Here is a 15,826-nt window from a genome sequence, read left to right as displayed (position 1 = left end):
TACAAAGTTTTTGAAACTGGACTCACACTTCTTGCTCAATCTGATATACCTCTTAAGTTTTGGTGGGAAGAATTCTATAATGCTACTTATCTTATCAACCGAATCAGTACACTTACATTGAATCACAAAACACCTTTTGAGGCCCTTTATTCCAAGAAACCAAGTTACTCTCAAATCAAGATCTTTGCTTGTGAGTGTTACCCTTTCTTAAGACCATACAACAGTCATAAGCTTGATTTTCATACCTCTAAATGTGTTCATTTAGGTTTCAGTAAATTGCACAAGGGTTATCTGTGTTTGAATCCAAATGGTAGAATTTATATTGCTGCTCATGTTAACTTTAATGAGAATTCTTTTCCTTTCCAAAATGATTCAAATTTCATGGTTTCAAAGTCTACTCACACACCAGAACCTGTAAACACATTTAGCAAGTTTATCTCAATATCATTTCCCTTAGAAACCCAAAATCATAAGGCAACAACAGCAAGTACAAATTCATTGGAAGACACTGCTAGCTTAGATGATCCTTCTAATGAACATAATCCTGACAACAACCTTGATAAAATAAATTCAATGCATGATAATGAAATCAACACACATGAATCTCCTCAAACTTCTTTTCATTCTGAACCAAACAACCAAATTTTAGAAACACCTCAGCCTACATATCAACCTAGACCTTCACATCCTATGACAACTAGAGCTAAAAATGGCATATTCAAACAAAAAATTTACAACACTGAAAAGTCTCTGTCCCTTAACACACCTTCAAGTGTAGCTGAAGCTTTGAATAACCACAAGTGGAAACAAGCAATGCATGAAGAGTTCAATGCCTTAATGAGAAATCAAACTTGGTGTTTAGTTCCTCCAGAACAAAATATGAAGCTGGTTGGAAACAAATGGATCTATCGGGTGAAACAAAACTCAGATGGATCAATCAATAAATACAAAGCTCGTTTGATAGCTAAGGGGCTTTTACAAACAGAAGGGGTTGATTATCAAGAAACTTTCAGTCCAGTTGTCAAACCAGCAACCATAATGATTATACTAAGTCTTGCTGTCATAAACAACTAGAAGCTGAGACAAGTAGATATCAACAATGCACTCATAAATGGAGAGCTCAGTGAAACTGTTTACATGCCTCAGCCAGAAGGTTTTGAGAATTCAGAACATCCAAACTATGTGTGTAAGCTGAAAAAGGCCCTCTATGGATTGAAGCAAGCACCAAGAGCATGGTTTGATAAACTCATATCAGTTCTTGAGTCTTGGCAATTTACTAGAACTAGGTCAGACACATCCTTATTCTTTAAGAGAAGTGGGAATGCTATGATTATGTTGTTGATTTATGTTGATGATATAATAGTGACTGGAAACAATAATACTGAAATAGAATAGCTTATCAGTAACCTCAGCAGCACTTTTGCTCTTAAGGATTTGGGGAATCTTAATTTCTTTCTTGGTATTGAAGTTATTAGAAATGATGATACTTTGGTATTATCCCAGTCAAAGTATATAAAAGATCTGCTTGCCAAGTTTGATTTGAAAGAATGTAAGGGAACTGATACTCCTCTGGCCACAACAGAAAAACTTAGCAAAAACATGGGTGAAGATTTTACTGATGCAACTCAATACAGAAAAGCTATTGGAGGATTACAGTATGCAATATTAACAAGGCCCGAAATAACATATGTATTGAGTGTTAGAAAATGTATATTTATAAAGGAGAAAATCATCATTTTACACTTCAAGTTTTACTAACACCCTTACTTTTATGTTTTTAAGTTTCTTGTGCTTTAATTACGTGTGTTTTATTTTAATTAAGTATTTTATGTATTTTAGGGGCATTATGGTCATTTCACAATAACGAGAGCTCAAACGGCAAAACGGACATCACTTTTGAACTCAGGACAGTCGAAAACCTTAGGAGGAGCATAAAAGGAAAAATATCACTGTTCACATGTACGGTACTATTCACATGTACGATATTGTCTACGTTACTGTTCACAACACTGTTCACATAAATGGATCGATGACGTGGCATTGACCAATGATGTGGCATTGACTGATGAGGTGTCACAATTCCATTAGAGAAAATTCTTATGCACTGTTGATTGGTGAAGTAGCAGTATATTAGTGGACCAAAAATTACACGTACGGTACATGCATATACACATGATTATTTTCAACCAAACCGCGTCACTGTTCAAACCGGTTGACTGTTCAAACCGTGTGGTCAAACCATGTCACTGTTCAAACAGCGTGGTCAAACCGCGTACTGCTGACTGATGACGTGGCGCAATCCTAAGCGTCCAAACTGTTTTTAATCCGATGGCTATGATTTACTCAATGTATCTATAAAAAGGGGACCTCTCCCCCCTAATTTGGCATCTCTAAATCCATTTTTGGGCTCCATTTTTTGTAATTCCTTCTTCATCTTGTATTTTCTACGTATTTTAATAAATTCTCATTTTACCCCTAGTTCAATTATGAGTAGCTAATTTTCTTTCAAACTTGGGTTGAAGGTGAAGTCTCAACATGTGTCATGAGCTTTATTTGGTAAATTTATTTTCTCTTCCCCTCTAGTTTTTGTGGATGTTTTGACTTCTCGTCGACAAATAATAATAATCTTGTCTAGATACTGCCCTGGTTTTATCAGCTCCCTAGTACAAGGTTATTATTATTTGGCACTATAAGCCCTTAACACCATATTGATTAGAGTATGGTTTATGAGGTGTGGAGTCCCCCCTTATGATTTAATTGGCATTAATAAGGAATATTTAGCCCATGATGCATGTTGATACGGATCCAGATACCCAAGCGCTTTAATTATAAAAGTTTTCTTTTTAATTTATTCTTGCCATTTTAATTTGAATTTTAGGATAATCCAAATCACTTTCACCACAAATCCAACCACTCTCATAAAAAATTAATTCTACATATAATTAAAATCCACCTCCTCGTGGGATCGACACTCGTCACCATTAGTCTATTCTACAATAGATTCGTGCACTTGCGAGTTCAATAAAATTTGCACAACAAGTTTTTGGTGCCGTTGTCGGGGAGGTAAGTTATTTGAATTCATAGAATTAATTTTTGTAAATAATTTTTTTCAATTATTTTCTTGTAATTTTTTTCTTATTTTAAAAAAAGAAAAAAAAAGTGAATCTACATTTAGATGTAAGAATTTCTTTTCTTCTTCTCTTCTTTAAAATTTTGTAATTTAATTTTCAATTTATTTTTCTTTGTAATTTTTTTGTTTATCTTATTAATTTATTTTTAGTTAATTTATTTCACGTATTTTTTTAAATGTGTTTTTTATAGAAAGGTTGTAACAGCGTGATAAGTTTAGTACTGTAATTTCTCATTCTTCTTTATTTTTATTTGTTTTGTTTCCATTTATTTTGTGTTCTTTGCATGCATGGTCGAAAGGTCATTATTACCTAATCTTGAGCCTATAGACCTTGAACTTGAAAAAACACTTCGCACACACAAACACGTTGTAATTAAAGATAAAAGTGAAATGGATTTGCAACAACAACAAGCACCGCCAAAGAGGCCATTTAAGGACTATTTCAGTCCCTTAGCTAATTTGAGCACATCATGCATAAGATACCCAAATGTAGTTGCTAAGAGTTTTGAACTAAAACTTAGTGTGCTAAATTGTCTCCCAACATTCTATGGCCTAGAAAATGAGGACCCATATAATCATCTGAATGATTTTCATGCTGTTTGTCAAATTTTTAAATACAAGAATTTTTCAGACGATGATGTTAAACTTAGACTATTCCCATTTTCTTTAAAGGATTGAGCTCGTTCATGGCTTAATACATTGTATGCTAATAGCATTACATCATGGGAACAAATAGTAACAAAATTTTTGAATAAATATTTCCCAGTGCATAAAACCAATGTTATTCGCAGGGAAATCTCAGAGTTTACCTAGAGAGGAGACGAGCAATTTTTTGAAACATAGGAGCGATTCAATGGGCTACTCTTGAAGTGTCCACATCATGCGTACGAGAAATGGCACCAATGCCAATACTTTTTGAAGGGATTATTGCCAAATGTGCAAGAATGGCTAATGGCAACAAGTAGAGGAGAGATAATATCAAAAAGTGCATCAGAGATTTGGGAATTCTTCCAGTGACAAGCGGATAATTCCCAACAACGGAGTCGATTACTCAAGAATACTAAAAGAATTAAAGGAGTGAATGAGATTCACATTGGCAAGTCAACTTCGGGAATCAAAGAAGTCAAGGAGATGGTTGAAGGCCTCTCTCGACAAATAGTATCGTTAACGACTGCTAAATCAACAGAACCACATGACCATGACTCATACTTAGATCAAGCCAATGTCATAGGTGTAATGAGAAAACCATAAAATTACAACCCATACTCCAACACATATAACCTTAGATGGAGAGACCATCCTAATTTTTCGTGGTCTCAAGGATTCCAATATAATGGACCAGCAGCTCCAACTCCACCAATGCAACCAATTCCTCAAATTCCTCAAGCCTCTCAACCACCATTTAGACCATACAATCAGAACCAGAACTACTCTCAACCCAAACCATGTGAGGATTCATTACAGAATTTCAAGAATGTTACTCACTCCACGATTGAGCAACAGAACCGCACCATTGATGAAATACGAAATGAGATGAGAGCAAGCTTTAACTCACAAGCCCAATCAGTTTCAAGCCTCGAGAAGATAGTGGGACAACTTGCTTCTTCAGTTCAAACCTTGGCAATGACTGTTGAGAAAGGTAAATTTCCAAGTCAACTAGTGCCTAATCCTAAAGGAGTACATGAAGTAAGTACCAGTTCACCACAACAACATGGAGAGGTCAAAGCAGTCATTACCTTGCGAAAAGAAAAAGAAGTTGACAACAAAGTGGAGATGCCGGTGACAAAAGAAAATCAAATTGTACCTATGAATGTTGAGGACTCACTATCGGAAGAGAAAGAAGAAACCAACCTACGAGAATATGTTCCCAAAGCTCTATTTCCTCAGAGGTTAGCTAAAGGAAAGAAGGGAAAATCCACAAGTGAGATTCTTGAAATCTTCAAATAGGTAAGTGTTAACATCCCTTTACTTGATACTATAAAACAAGTTCCATCTTATGCCAAGTTTCTTAAAGACCTTTGTACTAAAAAGAGAAACATTCACGTTCAAAAGAAGGCCTTTTTAACAGAAAACGTTAGTTCTATACTCCAATACAAAATTCCTCTGAAATACAAAGACCCAGGCTCCCCCAATATCTCATGTAGTATAGGGAACCACACAATTGAGAATGCTTTGTTGGATTTATGAGTTAGTGTAAATATGTTACCTTACTCAGTTTTCGTAAAACTTGGACTAGGAGAATTACACCCAACTCCAGTGGTATTACAACTTGCAGATCGGTCCATGAAAATACCTCGTAGTATTGTGGAGGACGTGCTTATCCAGGCATACAAGTTTTATTTTCTTGTTGATTTCATTATAATTGACACTCAACCAATACAAGATTCAATGAAGCACATCCTCATTATTCTAGGTCGACCTTTCTTGGCAACTGCAGATGCTCACATTTAATGTAGGACTGGAAATATGCAGTTGTCCTTCGGTAACATGACTATGGAGCTGAACATTTTCAACATTGCCAAACAACCTCACAATGCAGATGATGGAATTATTGATGTGGATTTAATAGAAGAAATAATTGATAATATTTTTCTTTTAAACCTTAGTGATGATCCTTTACAAACATGTTTAACTCACTTTGGTTTTGATTTTGATTTTGATATTGACAGATCAGTCGATGAGGTCAACACTCTACTTGACTCAGCACCATCCATGGACAATAATAAATGGAAGTCAATAGTTGAACAACTAGCACCATCAGAGAAGAAACTCATCCCATCATCAGAATCACCGCCGAAACTCGAGCTTAAACCATTACCCAACACTCTAGAATATGCATTTCTGAGAGAAGAAAGTACTCTGCCGATGATCATATCATCATCCCTAAATGACGAACAAAAAAGTAAGTTGTTGGATATTTTAAAAGAGCACAAATGAGCATTAGGATGGACCATAGCAGACATCAAAGGTATAAACCCAGTAGACTGCATGCATTACATTCACCTTGATGAAAATGCTAAACCTATTAGGGAAATGCAACGTCGGTTAAATCCTAACATGAAAGAAGTTGTTAGAACTGAAGTTCTTAAGCTATTAGACGCATGTATCATTTACCCAATTTCTGATAGTTCATGGGTCAGTCATGTGCAAGTTGTTCCCAAAACGTCAGGAGTCACAGTAGTTACGAATGCCGATAATGAATTGATACCCACTAGAGTAACTGTAGGATGGCGTGTATGCATTAATTATAGAAAGTTGAACTCTATCACACGTAAAAACCATTTTCCTTTACCATTTATCGATCAAATGCTTGATAGATTAGCAGGCCATGAATTTTATTGCTTTCTAGATGGCTACTCAGGATATAATCAGATTCTCATAGCACCAAAAGATCAAGACAATACCACTTTCACTTGCCCTTTTGGCACTTTTGCATATAGGAGGATGCCATTTGGATTATGTAATGCACCTACTACATTTCAACGATGCATGTTAAGCATTTTTTCTAATATGGTTGAACGATTCCTTGAAGTCTTTACGGATGACTTTTCTGTCATTGGTGATTCATTTGATCAATGTTTACATCATCTAACATTAGTTCTGCAGAGATGTATCGAGAAGAACTTAGTCTTCAATTGGGAGAAATGCCATTTTATGGTAAAACAATGTATTATTCTCGGTCACATCATTTCGAGCAAAGGTATTGAGGTTGATAAAGCCAAGGTGGATCTTATTTCTAATCTTTCTCCACCTAAAACAGTCAGAGAAGTAAGATCTTTCCTTGAGCATGCTGATTTTTATAGACGTTTCATTAAAGATTTTAGTAAAATTTCTGGACCCTTATGCAATCTGCTTGCTAAGGATGTACCTTTTGTCTTTGATGATTCATGTCTTGTGGCATTTGAAAAATTAAAGCAGTTGTTGACATCATCACCCATCATTCAGCCCCCAAACTGGAGCTTACCATTTGAGCTCATGTGTGATGCATCTGATTATGCAATAGGAGCAGTATTAAGACAAAGGGTTGATCGAATTCCCTATGTTATTTACTATGCTAGTATGACATTGAATGATGCACAGTTGAACTATTCAACTACTGAAAAAGAAATGCTAGCAGTAGTGTTTGCATTAGAGAAATTTTGATTTTATCTCATTGGTTGTAAAATAATTGTATTTATAGATCATGCTGCTCTTAAATATCTTCTCACAAAGAAAGATGCAAAAGCTAGACTAATTCGTTGGGTGTTACTTTTGCAGGAATTCGACTTGGAATTTAAAGATAAGAAAGGCACAGAAAATGTTGTGGCAGACCATCTCTCTCGTCTCTATTTTGACACAATTACAGAGCCATTAACATTGAATGAGTCATTCCCAGATGAACAATTGATGAGTGTGGAAGTATTACCGTGGTATGCTGATATCGTTAATTATCTTCTTACAGGTCAACTTCCAGAGTATTGGACCAAGCAAGACTAAACTAATTTTTTTTTGCGGAAATAAAGAATTTCTTTTGGGGTGACCCTTATTTGTTCAAGTATTGTGCAGATCAAATTGTTAGATGATGTCTCCTAGAAAGTGAAATTCAAAATATCCTTTCATTCTGCCATGAACAAGGGTGTGGAGGCCATTTCAGCGCTAAGAAAACAACAACTAAAGTTTTATAATGTGGTTTCTATTGGCCAACTATATTTCGTAACGCTTACACTTTCTGTTCTTCATGTGATAGGTGTCAACGAATGGGGAGCATTACGCGAAGGAATATGATGCCACTAAATCCAATTTTAGTGGTTGAGATTTTTTATGTATGGGGTATCGACTTCATGGGACTCTTTCCTCCTTCTTTTGGCCATCAATACATATTGGTTGCTGTTGACTACGTATCGAAATGGGTAAAAGTAATTCCATGTAGAACCAATGATCACAAGGTGGTGATAGGATTTTTGAAAAGCAACATTGTTTCATGCTTTGGATTCCCTTGAGCGATAATCAGTGATTGTGGTGTCCACTTTTGTGACAAAGCAATCAAAGCTATTTTGACAAAGTATTCAATCACTCACAAAGTGGCGACCCCATATCATCCGTAAACCAGTGGCCAAGTTGAGATCTCCAATCGAGAAATAAAGCACATATTAGAAAAGACGGTGAGGCCAAACAGAAAAGATTGGTCATTAAGACTTTATGATGCATTATGGGCATATAGAACGACTTTCAAGACCCCGATTGGGATGTCACTCTACAGGCTAGTGTATGGAAAAACTTGCCACCTACCTGTGGAACTCGAGCATCATGCATATTGGGCCATCAAGAAATTCAACTTTGACATGCAGCAAGCTAGCTCAGAAAGAATATTACAACTGGTAGAACTTGAAGAAATTCGCAATGATGCATACGAAAATGCCAAAATTTACAAGCAGTGAATGAAAGTCTTCCATGACAAGTAAATTATGAGAAAATCTTTCACTCCAGGTCAGAAAGTGCTTTTATTCAATTCTCGCTTGCACCTATTCCCAGGTAAGTTACGCTCTCGATGGTCTGGCCCTTTTATTGTTCATACTGGTTTTCCACATGGGGCAATTGAAATTAAGGACCCAAAGAACGATGTCACATTTAAAGTTAATGGTCAAAGATTAAAGCCATATTTAGAGTACCAACCACATGGAGAGGACACCGAAATAAATTTGAGTGACCCACCATATTTGAATTGAGTTTTTTTTTTCTTTCTTTTCGGTGATTTGATTTTTTTTTCTTTTTATTATTCTTTTGCTAATTGAAATTATTTTTGCATAAGTGTGTTTGTTTAACCATTAAGTTTTCTCTTATCATTGTTAATAATGAGTGCCATAGCTAAACAGATCCTCCTGGACATTCTTAAACCACTTTAACGTGTAAAATCTCATCTCAAAACTTAGATTCGATTTTGTAAAACACATCGTATTGGGCTCTGCAACCACCAGAGTTAGTATCCTATGTTGATGATTTAAGAAGCCAACTCAGAGACATTGAGAGAAGTGTCTACAACATCCAGTTGGAGCTTGAGATAAATTCAATAAGAGGACGATTGTAATTTTCTTTATGTGTTTTAGTTTGTTTTTCTTTGTTTGTGTGCTTTAGTTTGTTACCCCGGTGAAGTGGCGAATAACGGTACTTTGTGACAATCAAGTCGGTTACTCCAGTTTTTCATAATAACTGATATTTTGAGGTGAATGTATAGACAGAAACGCGATTCTAGCGAAGCTTCACAATCGATTCCCTTCACTTCCTCAGAATGCCCTCCTTACAATCTATAAAGCTCGGTCCGAACGCATGCGATTGCTCATGAGAAATAACATATCTGCTAACATCGATTGGTTAATCGAGGCTAAAGTATGATTGGCAGGTGAGTTACCTCCAAAATTTATTGCATACATGCCTGGTTGTGGTAAAGGAAATTATGCAAGAAAACGAAGAGCTCGAAGAATTTCTGTTGCTTGTCGTAAATGTGCCAGAATGAGATGCAATAAAAACCCATGTTCTTTAAGAATTGTGTCTAATAACAGGGAAGATAAGATTCAATTCATTAGGGATGGCTTGAATAAGGAGTCATTGGATGATATCCTTTTGTCTCTTGAAACGCATCCCAGTGGATATGTGCAAGGAGCGATTCTCCAGTTATGGCCATTATTCCAGAAAGAGCATGAACGATATAGTCTCGGGAATCTGACTATAAACGACCTTGTTTGCCAGTTTATAAGAAAACTGGATGGGAAGCCTATCCTCGACCCATAGAGGGTGTTCAAGCCGTTTCTGGACATAAAACCAGAGGAAGATGTGAGCTACAGTCGCAACTACCTGTAAATATCATTTTACTTCACTGTTATTTTATTTCACTGTTGTTTTATCATTTGCATTATTGTCTTTAATAAATTTATTTTATCATTGTTTCTTTTTCTTTTTTTTAATATTTCCTTTTTTACTCGCGAGCCATGTGCTTTACGCGTTATTTGACACTGACATGCTACTTCATACACAGCTGTGACCCACTGTCACCAAGATTCTTAAATATGATTTTTTGTCAAGCACTCACAAATTATTTTTGAGAAGTATCCCAATGGCAGCTACTCCCAATAGACAATTCAAGAACATTTGTGTGCTTTCTGGATTTAATTACGGCAAACATAAAGAGTTCGTTGAGGCAGCCATAGATCTTGGTCGAAGCATAGCAGAGAGAAAATTACACTTGGTGTATGGAGGAGGTAACCAAGGGTTATCAAAATTGGTCTCAGAAGCTGCTTTTGTCAGAGGAAGCCAAGTGTTAGGCATCATCCCAAGAGCCCTAAAACCTTTGGGCAGTTTGTCTGACTCATCGACTAGAGAATAGTTAGTCGTCTCATGTATGCAAGAAAGAATAACTGAAATGCTTAATCATGCTAATGCTTTTATTTTTCTACCAGGAGATCTTGCAACTCTAGAGGCACTTATCACATTAGCATCTTGGGCCCATCTGCACATTCACCAGAAACTCATCGGTTTGTTAAATGTCAATAACTTTTATGATGGTTTTATCGCATTTCTTAACCATGCAATAAAAAACTATTTTGTTCCTTCCACAACGAAAAAGCTTTTTATTTGTGCTCACACTGCTAATGAGCTACTTGATCTGTTACAAGCTTATAGACTGTAGCCAGAGCCCTGGACCTTTGTATTGGAGTGTCCAAATAATGATGGTAATAATCGCCGCAGTAAGAAGTACAAATTAGATTTAACTCTCCGCTTATAAATATTCTCTTCTGTGTTGCACCAACCAGGTGATATCTTCTAAACTCTACTTCTTTTCTTTCAAACATTGAGGACAATGTTTCGTTCTGGTTGGGGGGAGGGAATAGTCGACAATTGTGGAATCTTGGTCAAGTTTTTACTGATTTTTTGTTGTAGAATCTAACTGTTGCTAACTTTTTGTGTTGAAAATGGCTGAATATGGAGTGTAGTTACTCTACAAATGCATTTTCTTCGTTTAAAAAAAGATTCAGACATTTTCTTTTTGTTTATTAAGCTTTGACAATCATTTTTCTTCTTCTTTCTAATTTCTTCTTTATAAATATACATTTTCAAATTTTTTAGTCGAAAATGGCTGAATATGGTGTGTAGTGCCTCTAGAAACGCATCTTCTTAGTTAAAAAAAAATATTATTTGTTTTTATCATTTTATATAACTTTTCTAATTAATTTTTTTGCATTATTTTCACATTTCTGCATGCATATTTTCCTTTCATATTTAGAATAGGTTGGGGGTAGAATGCTGTTTGAAAAAAAAATTGTGTGATTTGTTTTAACATTGGATGACATGATGAATTTTAAATTTTAGTATTTATATTATCTTTGGTCTTAAGTGTTGTTACGCAATGTTTACTACTCTACATGTTGATGTCGGAGACAAATATGAGTTACTTGAAAGAATGAACATGTCATAATAAGTACCAAGTGAATTTTTGAGCCTACCATTTTTCTTGAAAAGTAACCCTTTTTGCCCATTCTTCATACATCTTAGTAGTTTATTATTTTATATACGATCTCTAGATTTCTTTTGAGTCAACCCTCTAAAAAAAATTGTTTCAAAAAACTAAAAAAAAAATGTGTGTTGCTACATCTGGAGGCCCATCTAATTAGTAGATATGGAAGATTATTCAGATCCTTAAAAGATTATGGAAAGGCCATCTTTGACTCGTTTGAGCCTTTCTAGCCATCCATATTATGAATTATCCATAGTTAACCATTTTGAGCCTTAAAATTTTTTTTTTTCTTTGTCAAACTTATCATCTTGACCCACTCCGATTTGGAGTATTACCCGATATCTTACAAGTTTCATCACTTATTTATATTTGAGAAAAATATAAATAATTATTTTGTTCAATGAAATTGTGCCAAACAAAAAAAAATTGTTTTAAAAAAAAAAGAAAAAAATAACAATAATAGGTGAAATCCACCTTGCAACTTCAAAAAAAAAATAATAAATAAAAAAATCTCTACATTTTTCTCAAACATACACTTTGTTTTCCTTATTTCCCTTCCTTTGTTAGCCATGTCCCTAGCCTACGTTACGTCCTAATAAAAGTCCTTCTTGATTTTAGGGAACTATAGTCTGAAGTAGAAGCTAGTTATATGGGCTAAAAAGATGTAGTGATACATATAAATAAATAAATAATAAATAAATAAATTGGGTTGACTAGCATTTTGTTTGATTTGAGATCGTATTGTTTCTAAGCTGATTGCATATTTCTTTCATCATGGTGAGAACATGTGATATTACTTCTTTATTATTTTCTCTCAATTACCATTCATTTGAGTGACTATTTTTTTGGTTTAATTTCCTTGTGAGAGTGTCACTACTGTCAGTGAGATTTTGGGGTTTGACATGTCATTCTTGAAAGTAGCTGTGACAAAGTCTACTGGGCTGATTCATGTGGATGGTTGATGTGGGTGTGATGTTTCTGTAGAATGGAGATAATGCTTATACTTTTATTTGATTGCTATCATTAATCTGATTGAATAAACAAGAATGTTTAAAAAAAAAAGAAATCATTTTGGGTTTGAATTTTGTTTTCGCTTTATTTGCTAGAGACTAGCAATAAGCTGGTTGGGGGGTGTGTTGAGTGTTAGAAAATGTATATTTATAAAGGAGAAAATCATCATTTTACACTTCAAGTTATACTAACACCCTTACTTTTATGTATTTAAACTTCTTGTGATTTAATTACGTGTGTTTTATTTTAATTAAGTATTTTTATGTATTTTAGGGGCATTATGGTCATTTCACAATAACGAGAGCTCAGACGGCAAAACGAACATCACTTTTGAACTCAGGACAGTTGAAAACCTTAGGAGGAGCATAAAAGGAAAAATGTCACTGTTCACATGTACGGTATTGTCTATGTTACTGTTCACGACACTGTTTACATAGATGGATCGATGACGTGGCATTGACCGATGATGTGGCATTGACTGATGAGGTGTGACGATTCCATTGGAGAAAATTCTTATGCACTGTTGATTGGTGACGTGGCAGTATGTTAGTGGACCAAAAATTACGCGTACGGTACATGCATATACACAGGATTATTTTCAACCAAACCACCTCACTATTCAAATCGGTTGACTGTTCAAACCGGTTGACTGTTCAAACCGTGTGGTCAAACCGTGTCACTGTTCAAACCGCGTGGTCAAACTGTGTCACTATTCAAACTGCGTACTGTTGACTGATGACGTAGTGCAATCCTGAGCGTCCAAACTGTTTTTAATCTGATGACCATGATTTACTCAATGTATCTATAAAAAAAGGACCTCTCCCCCCTAATTTGGCATCTCTGAATCCATTTTTTAGCTCCATTTTTTGTAATTCCTTCTCCATCTTGTATTTTCTACGTATTTTAATAAATTCTTATTTTACCCCTAATTCAATTATGAGTAGCTAATTTTCTTTCAAGCTTGGGTTGAAGGTGAAGTCTCAACATGTGTCATGGGCTTTATTTGGTAAATTTATTTTCTCTTCCCCTCTAGTTTTTGTGGATGTTTTGACTTCTCGTCGACAAATAATAATAATATTGTCTACATACCACCCTGGTTTCACCGGCTCCCTAGTATAAGGTTATTATTATTTGGCACAATAAGCCTTTAGCACCATATTGATTAGAGTGTGGTTCATGAGGTGTGGATTCCCCCCTCATGATTTAATTGGCATTAATAATGAATGTTTAGCTCATGGTGCATGTTGATATGGATCCAGATACCCAAGCGCTTCAATTATAAAAGTTTTCTCTTCAATTTATTCTCGCCATTTTAATTTGAATTTTTGGATAATTCAAATCACTTTCACCACAAATCCAACCACCCTCATACAAAATTAATTCTCCATATAATTAAAATCCACCTCCTCGTGGGATCGACACTCATCACCATTAGTCTATTCTACAATAGATTCGTGCATTTGCGAGTTCAATAAAATTTACACAATAATATACTATAAACAAGTTAAGCCAATTCATGGCTAATCCTTTACAACCTCACTGGCTTGCTTGTAAATGAGTACTGAGGTATCTCAAGGAAACCATAGACTATGGCTTGACTTTCAGGAGATCTGACTTTGTAGACCTTGTAATATATACTAATGCAGATTGGGGTAGTGACATTGATGACAGAAGATCGACTAGTGGCTATTGTGTATATTTAGGTGAAAACTTAATCAGCTGGAGTTCAAAGAAGCAGAGCATAATTTCCAAATCATCAGCAGAGTTAGAATACAGAGCTATGGCATTGGCTTGTTCATAATTAACTTGGATCTGCTCAATTCTTAAAGAATTGGACATTAGACTTCAAAATACTCCACTGCTGCTAAGTGATAGCACAAGTGCAGCTGCTATAGCTACAAACCCAGTAATGCATTCTAAGACCAAACACATTGAAATAGATATTCATTTTGTGAGAGACAAAGTTGAGAGGAAAGAAGTTGAAATTGCATTTGTGTCTACAAATGACCAAGCTGCTGATATATTAACTAAACCTCTTACTTATCCTAAGTTCAGCGTCTTCAGAAGCAAACTTAAAGTCTTTCCAAAAGACTTAAGTTGAGAAGGGGTGTTGAATTAGCTGATGAAGCTGAACTTGATGCAACACACGTTGGAGTGCCAGCTGTAAATCCAGTAGCTAGTCTAGGAGTGAAAGTGAAAGGTGCATGTGAGAAGCTGGAAAGTTCCAGATGGCAAAACTGTTATGAAGAGATTCCCATGCAGCTAGATGATGTAGAAATTAGTTAACAAATCAGCACTTATCAATTGTATTGAAATCAGTTACATCAGAGTTTGTTATTAGTAGTTACATTGCTTAGCTGTAATTAGCGTGCTTAGCAAGTATTAGATTCTATTATAAATACTCAGCTTAGCTCATTTCTATAATTAGTTTTTGTGATAATAAAATGAAAGTCAGTTCTTCATCTTCTTCCTTTTGATCTTCAAATTCCAACTCAAAAATCTATCATCGGTTGAAAGTAGTAACCCTACTCGAGAATTTAAATCTGTAAATTCTTCAAGAAAGATTGGTGGTTTCAGTCAATCACAGGCAACTGCAAGGAGGGTCTTGGAATTTATTGATGATGCAAATTATACCTTAGCAATCCCACCAGAATCTCCCCCTGGCCCAGATGATCTTTAACATTGACACATGATCATATTACGTTAGCAGTGGTGATTGTATCCAGCTGCTTCGTTTTTGAACTGGGATCTAAGATTTTGTTACTATGTGAAAGGGAAAACTCAAGGGCGTGATAGATAGGTCTACCTATGGTTACGAGTTATGGAGCTCTTCCCGATTATTACCCAAGCGCTTGTGTTCATTTCAGATTTAGATTTTAGGTTCTATGGAGTGAGAGATGTAGAGTGGTATTATGATTGCTGTTGCATTTTTTTTTTTTGTTTTTTTAATCTCATAGTTGCATATTTTAGAAATGCTTCGGCTTATAACCTGGGTTTGTAATTTGAACCACTGTGATTGCATTTTGTTATACACATTGAAAGGGGCACTATCATTTCTTATTGAAAATAAAAGATGAGAGGTTCGACATCATCTTCAAGTCCTCTTTCATATTCTTTGAATCCTACAACCATATTAGTACTCGCAATAGGAAAGAAAAGATATTATATTGTAACTGCAAATGAAACCAACTGTTTTCATA

The 15,826-nt window shown here is 35.3% G+C and overlaps 1 pseudogene; it reads left to right on the top strand.

Moving 5' to 3' along the window:
• Positions 1-15,306, top strand: part of LOC18033239 — a 37,425-nt pseudogene extending 22,119 nt beyond the window's left edge.
• The last annotated feature ends 520 nt before the right edge of the window (positions 15,307-15,826 follow it).

The sequence above is a fragment of the Citrus clementina genome, unplaced genomic scaffold (assembly GCF_000493195.1).
Source record: "Citrus clementina cultivar Clemenules unplaced genomic scaffold, Citrus_clementina_v1.0 scaffold_9, whole genome shotgun sequence".
In the NCBI taxonomy this organism is placed as follows: domain Eukaryota; kingdom Viridiplantae; phylum Streptophyta; class Magnoliopsida; order Sapindales; family Rutaceae; genus Citrus; species Citrus x clementina.
Note: the sequence above shows the minus strand (reverse complement) of the source record. Positions and strands in the feature narration are given on the sequence as shown.